This window comes from Scyliorhinus canicula, chromosome 4 (genome assembly GCF_902713615.1).
Source record: "Scyliorhinus canicula chromosome 4, sScyCan1.1, whole genome shotgun sequence".
NCBI classification, from domain to species: domain Eukaryota; kingdom Metazoa; phylum Chordata; class Chondrichthyes; order Carcharhiniformes; family Scyliorhinidae; genus Scyliorhinus; species Scyliorhinus canicula.
Genome location: NC_052149.1, coordinates 185,818,729 through 185,834,566, shown reverse-complemented (window position 1 = coordinate 185,834,566; position 15,838 = coordinate 185,818,729). Strand labels below are relative to the sequence as shown.

Here is a 15,838-nt window from a genome sequence, read left to right as displayed (position 1 = left end):
TTTCAAATAAAACTGTTCACAAAACTGAAAATGTTTTAAGTGGACCCCTGGAAACAGATCATGTAAAATGTATTAAACTGCTGTTTATTTCAAGGAGAAATAGAAACTGTTCACCCACATTAAAAAATATATTTATTTTGCAGTATCTTCATATTCCCCAGAAGCCCTTGGTTAAGAAAGCCTATATTATCTTGTTATATTTAATCTAGTTCTAATTTATCACATCTTGGAAAAAGCTGATCCAGATAAAAATGTAACTAAAAATGCCTACAAGTACAACAAAGAATGCGAATGCCAATCTTATCTTGAAATTCTCTCTAATATACTACAACCGTTGATCTACCAATGTCCATAGTTTTGTACTTAATATGGGGCGGGATTCTCCGGTCACTGATGCCGAAACCACATTCGGTGATTGGCCAGATAATTAATGTTGGTAGCGAAATCGGGGGTGACGCCACTTTCGCGATGCTCCCCCCTCTCCAAAGCAGCATACTCTAGGGGTACGCCACATGTCGTATCAATGGCCTCAGGATGTTACCTGAGGCCCACCCCCGATGCTTCACCCCGACCAGTCGGGTTCCCGATGGCGTCGGTTGTGTGTGCTATTTTCTGTCGGTAACTCGGTGTGGCGACTGCAGACGCAGCCCAGCGCTGCCACAGTCAGGGGAGTGCCGCTCCGCGAGGAAGGGGGACTTTGCCAGGGGCTGGGGCCACTGTTGGGGGATGATCCAAGGCTGGCGAGCCTGGCCAAAGGGGGGCACTATTTGGCAGGCCAAATATTTGCACGGCTGGCGCCAAGTTGCACGGCGCAGCTGCTGCAGGCCGCCACTGTGCGCATGCGCGGCCACGGACCCGGCAATTCTCTGGCCGTATCGGCAGCTAGAGCCGGATGTTCTATGCTGCCTGCCTGCTAGGCCCCCACCAAACAGAGGATCGGTGGCCATTTTGCACCGATTTTCCAGTCGTAAAACGCCAGCGTTACCGCGCTAGCATCAGGACATATTCTGAAAATCGGAGAATCCAGCCCTTGGTATCCATTTAAAATCATGTCTTTGAAAGATTTCTTTGAGAAGAACATGCTTTTCCATGACTCCCAGAACCATGGATTGTATTTACAGATAGGTTTTGATTTGAGGGGCACCATAATCTATATTACATAGCATTAACCACAACAGGAACTTCTCCATTTATATCAACGCCCTTTTCGTAAAAATATTGAGACAATAGAAAACAGTTACATTTTCTGCAGAAATGCAATCACTTGCATTCCTTTCATAAGGTGCAAATTAACTGCATTGGTGGTTGCTGCTATTTATCCATCATGGCTTTAAACTTTAAACGTGGATTTCAATTCAGCGATTATTCATACAGGTGTGTTTGTACAAGTTAAAAAGCACTAAAGCAGTTAAGCAGTGATCAATTTGTGTATTTTTGTGGCTTGCGCCTTTATGTTCTGTGGGGAGAGGGTGGGCGGTGTTGGGAGGGCTATGACATAATTAGGGAGGAGAGCCCCAGAAACGAAGGTGAGCACTGGGCACCACAAAGTGGAAGTCCACTACTGCACTACAGTATTGGGAGCAGACACTGCTCCCAGTGGGACTGCTGGTACTGGAGAGTTGCTGACCTGTAATTAGCTGGCAACTCTCTGATGCAGAACTTCCTCTTGCTGAATGGCAGAACTCCTGCCTCAATGTATCTAATGGCCAGTTGACCGTCAAATGGCTGTGGGTGACACTGCCAAGCAGAGACTGGCTTTCCCCTAAATTATGCGCATGGGGAATGGTCGGGTAAATTCCAGCCCAATATTTCCACGCTTCCCATTTCTCACTAATTATTTATTTAATTTCTACTAATTACAAGGTGCTTTCTACGTCTTGCCACCTATTTGCTTTTATTTTGTTTGATATTTTGCACATTTCTTTTGCATGGCTTCTCTATCCTTTTTAAGTTGTTCTTACATTGTACAGTGTTAGGCTAGAATGTCTATTAATTTTTAATCCAACGTCTGAAAGCAAAATGTTTCACTTTTGCCGTAAAAGGAAACAAAGTATGATTGCTTCAATGTTAAAAGTAATTTGCAGGCACAGTTTACTCTTGCTGGCTGAGCAAACACCAGTTTTTAATGTTCTATATTAAGCTGCTAGACCAGCAGGGGAGAACAGACATCAGTGTAAATAATAATCAGAGCCTCCTGGAAGCATGAGAAGCGGAGTTCTAAAAGAAAAGCAAGGTGGCTAGCAGGGAGATTAGGAGCAGAGACTACAATACGTTATTTCTTTCTTGAACGCTGTATCTATCCCTTAACAACAGGAAACATGATGTGAAGCAGCCTTTTAATATTTATTCAGGATAATAAGAATAAAGTAACCTTTATTAATGGTACGAGTAGTGATGCCTGAACTCAGTACTTGAAAGATATTAACAACTTCTTGCTTGTCCGCACCTCTAGAGCATGATTAACATGGATGCCCAAGGTCACCAAGGGCTCTTTAGGGCATAATACCTGAAGAGAGAGAGAGCGAAAGTCTTACAATTGCAGCAGTAAAGCTAGATAGCTACTTGCATTGTTCAGTGTCGTGAATGGTACATATCATTGGGTGGAAAATTGAATATGGAAATACATTCATTCTGTTACACAAAGAAATTAGAATATGCACATATTTGACGTTCATTTCTCATTTACACCAAAACTGCTACCTTAGGTCTCTGCCTGTCAACATTTTCATTGCATTCCACTCTGGGCACAATTTAACCACCGCGTTGCGCACAGCACGGATCTGGACATACTGAGTAAGTAGCGGGAAAAGCCAAAATCCGTCAAATCAGTTTGCCATCTAACTGACCTGCTCCCGATGGCGAGTTCTGGATCACGCCCAAATATCGCGAGCATATCATTGACCCCAATTAGCAGCGATTTTCATCTCATTCGCGAGATTGAAGTTGAATGTAAAGGCCTCCCGGGAATTAACCGGCTCCCCGGCGTCATTTAGTACTCCTTTTAAAAAACGTGAAGCTGGCGCAATGGCTGCTGAGGGGATCTGAGGAAGTGAGTCATCATTTCTGTTTTAGGACAAGCAGCTCAAGGGCTCTGGAGCTGCAACCCCAGTGCTCTGATTTCTACGACAAAGTTCTGGACATCATAGAATTTCCAGTACAGAAGGAGGCCATTCGGCCCATCGAGTCTGCACTGGCTCTTGAAAAGAGTACTGTACACAGGTCCACATCTCCACCCTATCCCCATAACCCAGTAACCCTACCCAACACTAAGGGCAATTTTGGACACTAAGGGCAATTTATCATGACAAATCCACCTAACGTGCACATCTTTGGACTGTGAGAGGAAACCGGAGCACCCGGAGGAAACCCATGCACACACGGGGAGAACGTGCAGACTCCGCACAGACAGTGACCCAAGCCGGGAATCGAACCTGGGACCCTGGAGCAGTGAAGCAATTGTGCTAACCACTATGGACGTGATGACACATTCTCAGGCTTATCCTCTGTTTCTGTTGAGGAACCTGCACCTGTGAGGCCTTCAAGCCATCTTTAAATATTGTGGATACCCATAACAGGGTTACCTGCAGCTGCTGCCTGTCTTCCAGGAGAGAGCCCTGTTCTTGGTTATATGTTGAAGGCCACTTTAACTCCCTTTGACTGTGAGCAGTCTCTAGCTGTACAGCTGACGGCTATTGCTAATAAGCAATTGGCCTTGTTAGTTGTGAGAGCATTTCACAGCTGTAGGTTGTGTTTACTGCTTACTCCTGCTGTTGGCTGCAGATGCCTGGAGGTTGCTTTTGCTGTTTCCTTCCTTTTCTGTAGCCAGAAAAAAGAATATTTTTCTGAGGTACCTGGGTCATGGAACACCGGGCCCATGGGGATGTATGAGTCCAGAAGACAATCCGGTTTGAAGCAAGAAGATGCTGCAGGACCTGGTGCGTGACATTATTCCAAATGGGCCACCTGTTAACACTGTTGAAGAAACGCTTTTGCAGATTCCTGACGCCTTTGTTGCTAGTGTGATGAGTGCTGCAGGTAAATGGCACGTCACCATGTGTTACACACGCTGGAATTCAAGGATGTTCAACTGATTGAGCACCGGTGGGATATGTGGAAGCCGGGATTTGGCTCCTCTGAGATTGGGCCATGTGGGAGGGCCTGCACAGCTGTGGCTACTGGATGGAGAATGGCACTGATAGGTGGAACAAGTCACACATTGATTTATATGACAAAGTTCTGGACATAGAACATAGAACATAGAACAGTACAGCACAGAACAGGCCCTTCGTCCCTCGATGTTGTGCCGAGCATTGTCCGAAAACAAGATCAAACTATCCCACTCCCTGTCATTCTGGTGTGCTCTATGTGCCTATCCAATAACCGCTTGAAAGTTCCTAAAGTGTGATGACACATTCTCAGGCTTATCCTCCGTTTCTGTTGAGGAACCTGAAACGGGTGACACACCCTCTGCGTCATCTTGCTCTGCCAGTTCTGGCACCTCCCTATTTTCTGCACCATGATGGTGATGCCCTCAGCAATGATCCTTAGTGTCTGGGCCATGCTCTGCAGTGTCTCAGCAATGTCCACCTGCATCTGGAACACTTTTCTCAGCAGCTGGCACATGATGTTGAGGACCTCAACCATGGTCATCACAGCCTTGGGCACCCCCACTCAAGACAATGACCTCATACTGCAGGCATTCCTCTGCGGTCACCACCCCAGTGGTGTTGGCCTCGGTGCCACACATTTAGGGCAGCACGGTAGCATGGTGGTTAGCATAAAATGCTTCACAGCTCCAGGGTCCCAGGTTCGGTTCCCGGCTGGGTCACTGTCTGTGCGGAGTCTGCACGTCCTCCCCGTGTGTGCGTGGGTTTCCTCCGGGTGCTCCGGTTTCCTCCCACAGTCCAAAGATGTGCGGGTTAGGTGGATTGGCCATGCTAAATTGCCCGTAGTGTCCTAAAAAGTAAGGTTAAGGGGGGGGGGGCGTTGTTGGGTTACGGGTATAGGGTGGATACGTGGGTTTGAGTAGGGTGATCATTGCTCGGTACAACATTGAGGGCCGAAGGGCCTGTTCTGTGCTGTACTGTTCTATGTTCTATGTTCTATTGTCAGCACCATTTCCTTCACCTGCAGATTTTGGGACTCCTCCAATCGACCATTCATTTACTGGAATGTAACTAACATCCCCTCCTGAATCTCACAGCCGTGTCCTAGCATCTGCCATCAGCTCTGGGATAACCTTGTCCAGAGGCTCAGCATCTGACTGGGACCCAGTTCAGTCCTGGAATCCAGCAGACCTCCGACTGCTGACTGTCTTGGATGTTCCTGCCTCCACCTGATGTGCTCCTCACCAGATTTTCCCCCAGAAGCCTGTCCACTAATGTCACCCACCAAGCTGTGTGTCCAACCACCTACAGGAGCAAGAGAGGGCGCGGGTCATGCATGTTACCCAGGCCAACACCACACAGGTGGCACCTGCGGTGGAGGCGTTGGGTGCGATGATATCATGGTTGTGTTGCAATTCACCGACTGACCACTAGGAATCTCACCAGCATATAAGTGAATGTAAAGTCAGCTGACCAGACACTTGCTGAACAAAGAACAAAGAAGGAAACAGCATAGGAACAGGCCCTTCGGCCTTCCAAGCCTGTACTGTTCATGATACCACCCTTGGCCAAAACCCTCAGTACTTCCTAGTGCCGTATCCCTCTGTACCCATCCTATCCATGTATTTGTCGAGAGGAAGTAAAAGAGAGAGCTAGCGTGTACATGATTTTGCTGTTGTTATTCTGTTGTCTTGTATATAATTTACCCCCAGTTAATGTTAATAAATTGTTTATAACTTTAACTACAAGTGTTGTTGCAATAAATCAGGCCATCCAACAAGAACATTATATCGGCCACTGGTCAAGATGTCCAAAGCCTAGGTGCCTGTGCGGGTGGTGGCTGAGATACAGGATAGGGCTGCCATGTCATAGGCCGCCATGTACCAGGGCCACATAGACATCGCTGCGGCACTCCAGAGCATGGCCCAATCAAAACGGGCCATGGCTGCGGGCATTGAGAGCATTGGCCTGGCTGATCTAAACAAGACACAACGGAAATGGCACAGGCCCTGAGCAAAGTGACACGGCAGCTGAGCGACGTGACACAGTCCCAAAGTGACATTGCCCAGTCCCGTGCTCCATGGCTGCGAGCATGGAGACTCCGATTGAGAAAAGAGCAGGCCTCTTATGGCAGAGCCCCCGTAGCTTACTCCGGCCACATCCTCACCCCATGGAGTCACCTAGGAGCCATTAGGCACCCCGAGGAAGGAGGAAGAAGTGAAGCCTGCAGGGGATGGTGCCGGAACACCACAGCACCTCTGAGTTACCCCACCTGGCCCTGGCGCATCCGAAGTGCAATGGGCAGACCAGGGTGGCACCACGCCAGCTAGGACCCTGGATGACTGCTGGGCCTGTCCAGGCCCGGTCGCTCCAGAAGACGGCCACAAAAGGCGACTAGGTCACAGGGCGGGTGCCAGAGCTGGCCGCTTCCGCTCCTGATGTACCACCTGGGGACCCACATAGACAAGAGTGTTTGGGCACATAAGGCCAGGAAGTTAGACACCAGTTAAGTTGGCACGGGTGAAACATATAGGTTAGCGATAGGAGCTAGGGCACAATATCTGAATATAGCACATTAAATACCTGTTCACCAACGTTCAGAACTGCCTTTGTGCTCTGTCTGAGGGGTGCAAGGGATGGGCTGGATGCAGAGGATGGGGGGTGGGGGGGTTGGGAGCCGGTGATGTGGGGTGCGGGCTTTGAAGGTGGGCACGGACCAGGGCTCCCAGGGCAGTCGGAGGCCATGCCCCGGTGTCGCCCCCGGAGGCGGCAGGGGACGGTGCTACATATGTGGGGGCACCATGTGGTAGGGCCCAACTGGTGAATGACCCACTGCACGCCACCCCTTTAACCAGTCCCCAGCCCCACTATGCTATGCCACCCCCATACATAGCCAACCCCCACCCCACAGACCCTGCCCACACCACCATCCCAAGGGCTCGATTGGACCATGCGATGGAGTGGCCAGTACGCAAGCAGGGATCACCCTGGCGGATGGTGGAAAGTGCTACCGAATGCAGAAGTCAGACTTTCTCAAATGATGCGGAGCATCAGAGCTCATCAAGGAGTGGGTCGTCCTCATCCTCCATCCCATGGACTAGACGTGCTGATATTGCAAGCCCAGGGCCCACACCCTGTAGTGATTAAAGCATCCCGTGGCCCTGTTGCACACATTGTGCAGCCTCCTGTGCCTGCCCGGGCCACAGGCCCTGCCCATACTGACCCTCCTCTGCATCCACCTCGTTGGGCGAGGACGGGCATTCTCCCTCCCCCTCAAAGTTGTGGAGGATACAGCAGGCCACCACGATAATAATCTTTATTAGTGTCGCACTGCAATGAAGTTACTGTGAAAATTCCCTAGTCGTCACACTCCGGCGCCTATTCAGTACACTGAGGGAGAATTCAGAATGTCCAATTCACCTAACAAGCATATCTTTCGGGACTTGTGGGAGGAACCCTGAGCACCCAGAGGAAACCCACGCAGACACAGGGGGAAAGTGCAGACTCTACATAGACAGTGAGCCAAGCGGGAATCGAACCTCGGTCCCCGGCGCTAACCCCTGTTCTACCTATGGGAGACCCTCCTGGGCTATATAACGGGTTACAAAGCGAAGCCCAGCAGTATCTCTGGCAGCAGCGCACCCCTCCCCGATGAACTTAATGCATTCTATGCTCGGTTTGAGCAGGTAACCAACAATCCGCTGTCGAGTGCCCCAGCAGCCCATAATTCACCCATACCCACCATCACAGCTTCCGAAGTCAGATCGGCCTTCCTGAAAGTGAACCCACGGAAGGCGACGGGCCCGGACGGGATCCCTGGTCGTGCACTCAGAGCCTGCGCATACCAGCTGGCAGAGGTATTCACAGACATCTTTAACCTATCCCTACTTCACTCCGAGGTCCCCACCTGCTTCAAGAAGACCACCATCATACCGGTACCAAAGAAGAACCAGGCAACATGCTTCAATAACTACCACCCGGTGGCCCTGACGTCAGTTGTAATGAAGTGCTTCGAGAGGTTGATCATGAAGCGCATCACCTCCATACTCCCGGAACGCCTTGACCCACTTCAATTCGCATACCGTCGCAACCTGTCCACGTCAGACGCCATTTCCCTGGCCCTACACTCATCCCTAGAGCATCTCGAAAACAAGGACTCCTACATCAGACTCCTATTTATTGACTACAGCTCCGCCTTCAACACCATAATCCCAGCCAAGCTCATATCAAAGCTCCAAAACCTCGGACTTGGCTCTCCACTCTGCAACTGGATCCTTGACTTTCTGACCAACTGACCAGAATCAGTAAGAATGAACACCAACACCTCCTCCACAATAATCCTCAATACCGGTGCCCCGCAAGGCTGCGTGCTTAGCCCCCTCCTCTACTCCCTGTACACACACGACTGCATGGCAAAACTTGGTTCCAACTCCATCTACAAGTTTGCTGACGATACGACCATAGTGGTCCGGATCTCGAATAACGACGAGTCCGAATACAGGAGGGAGATAGAGAACCTAGTGGAGTGGTGTAACGACAACAATCTCTCCCTCAATGCCAGCAAAACTAAAGAGCTGGTCATCGACTTCAGGAAGCAAAATACTGTACACACCCCTGTCAGCATCAACGGTGCCAAGGTGGAGATGGTTAGCAGTTTCAAATTCCTAGGGGTGCACATCACCAAAAATCTGTCCTGGTCCACTCACGTCGACGCTATCACCAAGAAAGCACAACAGAGCCTATACTTCCTCAGGAAACTAAGGAAATTCGGCAGGTCCACATTAACTCTTACCAACTTTTACAGATGCACTATAGAAAGCATCCTATCGGGCTGCATCACAGCCTGGTATGGCAACTGCTCGGCCCAGGACCACGAGGAACTTCAGAGAGTCGTGAATACCGCCCAGTCCATCACACAGACCTGCCTCCCATCCATGGACTCCATCTACACCTCCCGCTGCCGGGGGAAAGCGGGCAGCATAATCAAGGATCCCTCCCACCCGGCTTACTCACTTTTCCAACTTCTTCCATCTGGCAGGAGATACAGAAGTCTGAGAACACGCACGAACAGACTCAAAAACAGCTTCTTCCCCACTGTCACCAGACTCCTAAATGACCCTCTTATTGACTGACCTCATTAACACTACACCCTGTATGCTTCAACCGATGCCAATGCTTATGTAGTTACATTGTATATCTTGTGTTGCCCTATTATGTATTCTAATGTATTTTCTTGAATTTTGTTTAATTCCCTTTTCTTCTATGTACTGAATGACCTGTTGAGCTGCTTGCAGAAAAATACTTTTCACTGTACCTCGGTACACGTGACAATAAACAAATCCAATCCAATCCAATCCAATATAGAAGGGCCCCTCCAGAGCGTTCCAGGCACCTGAGCCACATTGTCAGGACACCGATGTACCGGTCCATTACGCTCCTTGTCGCTGCATGGGCATTGTTGTAGCGGTTCTCCGCATTGGTCTATGGCCTCTGGACAAGTGTCATCAGCCACGACCGCAGCAGATAACCCCTCTCACCCAGACGCCACCGCCTCACCAGGGGTGCACCTCAAAGCTGTTGGGTACCGTTGAGTGCACTAGGATGAAGGGGTCTTGCATGCTGCCTGCTTTTCACTTTTCAGGCACTGTGGTGGTATGAATGTGAGCACTGCCATTGGTGCAGAGCATTGGTTCCCCATTGGCTCTGGCTGGTCATGTGCCTCTCATCCGATTGGCTGGGACTAGTCATGTGACTGCTCACCAATTGGTCGAGAGGCAAGTAGACCCCGCCTCCGAGGTGGGATATAAGTACCCAGGTTTCCCGGCGGTCGGCCTTTCTCTGTAGTCGACCACCGGGCTAACAACTAGCTGATTAAAGCCACAGTTTGGATCTTCATCGTGTCTCGAGTCCAATTGATGGTACATCAGGCACAGACGGGAATGATGTGCAACTCGTAGTCAGAAGCCAACTGCAGATTCATGGAGAGATACCCTTCCAGTTTTGGAAGTGTACTCCCTCATGCGGTGGTGCTCGAAAGTGACTTGCGTCCTGTCGAACATACCCTGGACCTGGGGCATTCCAGCGATATGGAGTACCCCGCTTCCCTTGTAAGCTTGGCTCATATTGAGGTTGATGTATTGTGCCGACCAGGCAAACAGGGCCTCTGTGACGGGGCAGATGCACATGTGCACCGTGGTCTGTGAGATCCCAGACAGGTTCTCACTCTGTGCCTGGATGGACACCATTGCATAAATTATCAGGGCAACCGTCACCTTGACGGACACCAGGAGTGTGTGTCCTCCCCCATACTCCCATTGCAGGTGCGCCATGATGCGGCAGATGTGCCAAACAGGCTCCCTGGTCAGCCAGAGTGTTTGAAGACACGCCCGGGATGGCACGTCCTCGAATGACATGTGCAGCCTGTGCACCCGAGGCCAAATGCGATGCCACCTTACCACCTCCTCCTCAGCCTGATGGGCTGCTGGCTCTCCATCCTCACCAGCTGGCTTCCGTTCCTCTGGGGCAGGCTCCGCTGCTGTAGGGTCCACTCTGAGCAGCTCTTGCTCATAAAACCACACTACGTCCATCAGGGCTGCGGTGGCCAGGCAGATGCCAACCATTCCTGGTTGGACACGGAAATCCATTGTCTGCAGGGGGTTAAATGCAGACATGTTAGCATTTGAAGATGGCCGGTGACGCTCTGTGCGACCACTGGCCACGGCAGGCGGTCAGTAGGGTGCGCAGCTGGACAGCTGCCGTGCAGGCCACGGCAATGGCGGTCCATGCCTGGACACCCCAATCTCGGGGAACACCTGGAACCTGGGGGGGGCACCCCAACCCCATGGACCAACCCCTGGTTGAACCCCGCAACACCCCCGGCCCTGGTGAGTGGCCCCCACCCCCTCTTAGAGACCCCCCCTTCCAGGACCTCCACCAGTCACCACCCCCAACCTCCAAGAGGCCCCTTCTTAACCACCCACCCCACCCTCATACGCCCTCAACCCTCCTTTCATTGACATGGTCCTCCTCGGGGCAGTGCCATCTGGGCACCCTTGCACTGCCACCCTGGAAGTTCTGCAGGCAGCTTGGTAGTGCCAGGGTGCCGAGGTTCCACGGAGAATGCCTGGACCACCCTGCACAGTCCCTGACCACCAAGGGGCTTCCGATGGTTTGGAACACCCCACATGTGTGGGCCAGCACTGAACCGTGCACGGCTGAGGACTTCTGGGGAGGCTGTTAGATGTTGAGAGGCTGGTAGATCCCGGGTGAGTAGGTCTTAGAAGGATTGTGGTCTACTTAAACAAGTGCAGCTAGGTCCGCCCATTGTGACCGGGATTCTGGTTGAGTTGCCTCGCTGAACTTGAGTAGATCCCACGAGGCGTAGTGGCTGTCGGGAAACCCTTTTCACCTGGCATATACCAGGCACGCTGTGGTCCTGGTGGGGCGGCACCTGGCCGGTAGATTGCGCCCTGGATTTTATGAAATTGTTACCTGCCGGATGTCACTATCTAAAGCAATGGAACTGGAAATGTTTAACTGCAACATGGGCACAATTATAGAATAGAATACCCAAATGTAGAAGGAGGCCATATGGGCCATGAGTCTGAAGCGAACCTGGGTCCCTGGCGCTGTGATGCAGCAGTGCTAACCACTGTGCCGCCATGCTGGCATGTATTCTCCCTACCTAAAGCTCCATTCTCAAGTTTCTGCTTTTCCACACTGGATTCTTTGCTATCGATGGAGTTTCCTTCAATAAGTGATGTTCTGAGGTTCGTAGCTGCGCTGCTACAAATCCTTCACACATTGTTATCCTCAGTTGTTCCTGTAGACATTCCTATTTCCCATCGCTAACTATTGCTGGTTGAAAGAAAGTTACAAGAAGTTTGGACCAGAATAGCTAAATAATTTGAGATTATTGAAACATAGAAGATAGGAGCAGGAAGAAGCCATTCTGCACTTCAAGCCTGCTCCGCCATTCTTTCAGATCATGGCTGATCATCCCACTCAATAGCCTGATCCTGTCTCCCCCCCCATATCTTTGGAGCCCATCCTCCCTAAGTGCTATATTAACTGCTTCTTGAAAACATGCAATATTTTGGCCTCAACTACTTTCAGTGGTAACGAATACCACAGGTTGACCACTCTCTGTGTGAAGAAATTTCTCCTCACCTGTGTCCTTAATGTTCTACCCCATATCCTCAGACTGTAACCCCTGGTTCTGGACACAGCCACCGTCGGGAACATCCTTCCTGCATCTACCCTGTCAGTCGTGTTAGAATTTTCTAGATTTCTATGAGATCCCTATCTCATTCTTCTGAATACTTCCAAGCATTAAACCTTTAAAATTACACTTACCATACTTTATTTTATTAACTTGCTAATTTCCTGATTTATTTCCAGTCTCGGGCCTTTTCTGTTTTCTTTCACCATCACCTTTTTAATACCAATTTCCACCTAAAGCCATTTTCATAGAAGTGTCATGTGTACATACATGCTGTATTATCTGCACTTTTAAACAGGTGATCTAATAAAAAAATACCCCCAAAATTGCTGAAACAGTCACTATTTGGTGGTCAGCTATTATCCAAAATTTATCAGGAAGCCAACATCATATTACAGTGGCACTCACTCATCTGTTAATTATTATTACATTGTGCCCAGTGAACTATGACATTAACAGGAATCAACTGCCCAAGGTAAAGAAAAGAATTTTCGACTCAACCACCATCAGTGTTCAATTTACAATTTATAACAGTCCATTAACTTTTTGCAGGATACATGCAAAATTCTTGAAGCAGCTTTGATCACCTCACAGCACAGTAATTAGTTTAAGTGTGGTTGCCAGAGTCAACGCAACAACAGGGTGAAAATGTCATCAGGCAGGCTTTAAGCTCTTTCATTTCAACCAAATGTTATTGCTCTTTAATATGTTTTCATCAAAATCTGATTTCTTTTTTCATTTATTTTAACAAGATTCAAATTGTAAATTTGTTACATTGATAGATCTGTTTCTAAAATTCTGTGGGTTGTTGAACCATTTTGATTTATTCTGAACGTGCGACTAATTGTAATTTTCACTCATTTGCTCAGGATTATTCAGTAAAATATACTTTGCTCCATTATAATGAGGCCTAATATCAGGGTTTCCATCGAGCCTCACAATTTGGGTTCTGGGCAATAACCCTGCCCCCTCCATCCCACCCCCACCGTGCACTCAATAATGGGCACATCCAGATTGATTTGAATAAGATTTTGATCAATCGACATTGGCCAATCACACTGTCTGTTAATTTTCTTTTATCTGCTTGTAGGGTCACTCTGTCATCTATGTCAAACTCGGAACAATTTTCATCTTTCTTTTTTGCTTAATTGTTCAAGTTGCTGTGGTCAATTTTCATTTTTGTTTTCCCAGAGACATTATGCAAAACTTTTCTCCAAATTTCAGTTTTCCTTCCAATTGTACTCGAGCAAAAAACATATTCCAGCAAAGAAGAATTGCTTTCATAACAGCTTCTCATGTGTTCTGCTATAAATTCCTAAAAGTAAAATTTAACACATAACAAAGAGGTTCAATTTACATTCATTTACCATTCCTCATGCATGAATATACTCAAAACATATCACAAGAGGGGGAAAAGACTGAACATTTAAAAAGAGCACTATTCTAATATAGAGGAGGTTGACTAACAGAGCTGGAGAATGATGGAAGGGAAGGATTTCAAGTTAAGTCTTTAGAATGGTTAGTCAGAGGGACCAAAAGTTTCAGAGAACAGGAGTTAGAGCTGAATTTTTCCAGCCCTGTAGAGACAGGCCAAGAGGTGGGAGAGTTGGCAATATGGTGGGCGAGGGCATCGGGACAGGAGCTGAATGTCTTCCCATGGCTACGGCATGTTGCCAGTGATGGGGAGTTCAAGAGGTGGCCAGTTGAGCTGCTGAAGAGTCCAATTAAGGGCCACCACATCCCACTCCCCACCATCATCCTAGACATTTTGCCCAGGTCAAGTGGGTCTCCCACTGTGTGGGGAGAATGTCAGATAAACTCTGGCAGCCTCCCAGCGGATTCTTCGAGGGTGTGGGGGTGGTGGTGATGCCTCTTAGATCGGTAGTCCATGGTCCACAGAGGAGCCACCAATGACAATGGCTGCCCCTGCATTCAAAGTGGCAACGCCAGAACAGCCACCCCCACGCCCATGTAGGTAGGTTTGGGTGGTTAGACTAAACTTACTAACATATTGGCTAAACAGTCAGTTTTATTTCATATCACTATATTAACAGAAATCGGTGACAATCAATCCTAAAACCTTGATTGAGGTAAGTATTTGTGTATGTGGGTAGGGATTAAGTTATGGACTTGATTCATCCTTTTTCGTAATGCAGAAAGTGAAACACAATTTTTGTACTTTAATAATAATAATCTTTATTGTCACATGTAGGCTTGCATTGCAATGAAGTTACTGTGAATAGACCCCTAGTTGCCACATTTTGGTGCCTGTTTGGGTACACGGAGGGAGAATTCAGAATGTCCAAATTACCTAACAGCACGTCTTTCGGGACTAGTGGGAGGAAACCGGAGCACCCGGAGGAAACCCACGCAGACACAGGGGGAATGTGCAGAATCCGCACAGACAGTGACCCAGCCGGGAATCGAACCTGGGACCCTGGAACTGTGAAGCCACAGTGCTAACCAGTGTGATATGTGCTGCCCATCTAATGGCTGTCTTTTGACAAAGGCATTGCAAACTTGAATAATGCCTGCAAGCCTAAAGCTAGATACCATGGTATTGTCAACACTATTCAGGTTGTATCAGTGGAAATGAATAGGTTCTTGTACAGCATAAATAGGACTCAACTTACTGTCGCACGGGTGTCTTATCAATTTGGAATCATAATGAAAAATCAAATTAGGCTAGTAACAGTCAGAGCTAATAATAAAGCCAGTTTGGCTCGGAGAGATGGTGTGATAGTCAGAAAGGGGTTAAAAATGGAGTTCCGTAGAGCTTCAGTGCACAGAAAAAAATTGAACATCCGAGAAGCGAAATCTGGTGGTGTGAAATACCAAGAACAGAGGGCGATAAGAGACTTTTGTGTCAACTGCCACCAAACCTCGATCATAAAGAATAATCAAAAGATCCAGAAAGTCATTACCTGAAACTTGTTAAGTATAATTTTGCTTTCTAATAAACTTTCTGGAATTACTATCTATGTATTCTGTTGCCTTAATTGATTTAGTCATGTCAGGACAAGAGTTAAGGGCAGGCTCCAGCTTCCCCAAAGAAACTCAGTGATCCCAACTCATCCTTGAGCTGCAGCCTCAGCAGTCTGCTTGCACAGACTAGGAATTCTTCAATGTGCACCCCTAGGAATTTGAAGCTGTTAACCATCTCCACCTCGACCCTGTTAATGCAGATAGGGGTGTTTACAGCTTCCTGAAGTCAATGACCAGCTCTTTAGTTTTGCTTGCATTCAGGGATAGATTGTTGTTGTTGCACCACTCCATGAGGTTATCTCCCTCCTGTATTCTGACTCGCCGTTATTCGAGATCCGATCCACTATGGTCATGTCATCAGCAAACTTGTAGATGGAGTTGGAACCAAATTTTGCCACAGTCGTGTGTGTCGGAGGCTAAGTACACAACCTTGCGGGGCTCCGGTATTGAGGACTACGGTGGAGGAGATGTTGCTGTTTATTCTTACTGATTGTGGTTTGTGGGTAGAAAGTCAAGGTTCCAGTTG

The 15,838-nt window shown here is 48.4% G+C and overlaps 1 long non-coding RNA gene across 1 annotated transcript; it reads right to left on the bottom strand.

Moving 5' to 3' along the window:
- Positions 1–2,324: 2,324 nt before the first annotated feature.
- LOC119964185 lies at positions 2,325–11,875 on the bottom strand. The gene is made up of 2 exons (XR_005460275.1): positions 11,791–11,875; positions 2,325–2,506 (listed from the first exon to the last, which is right to left on the bottom strand). It is a non-coding gene; the product is annotated as an uncharacterized LOC119964185 (long non-coding RNA).
- Positions 11,876–15,838: the final 3,963 nt, after the last annotated feature.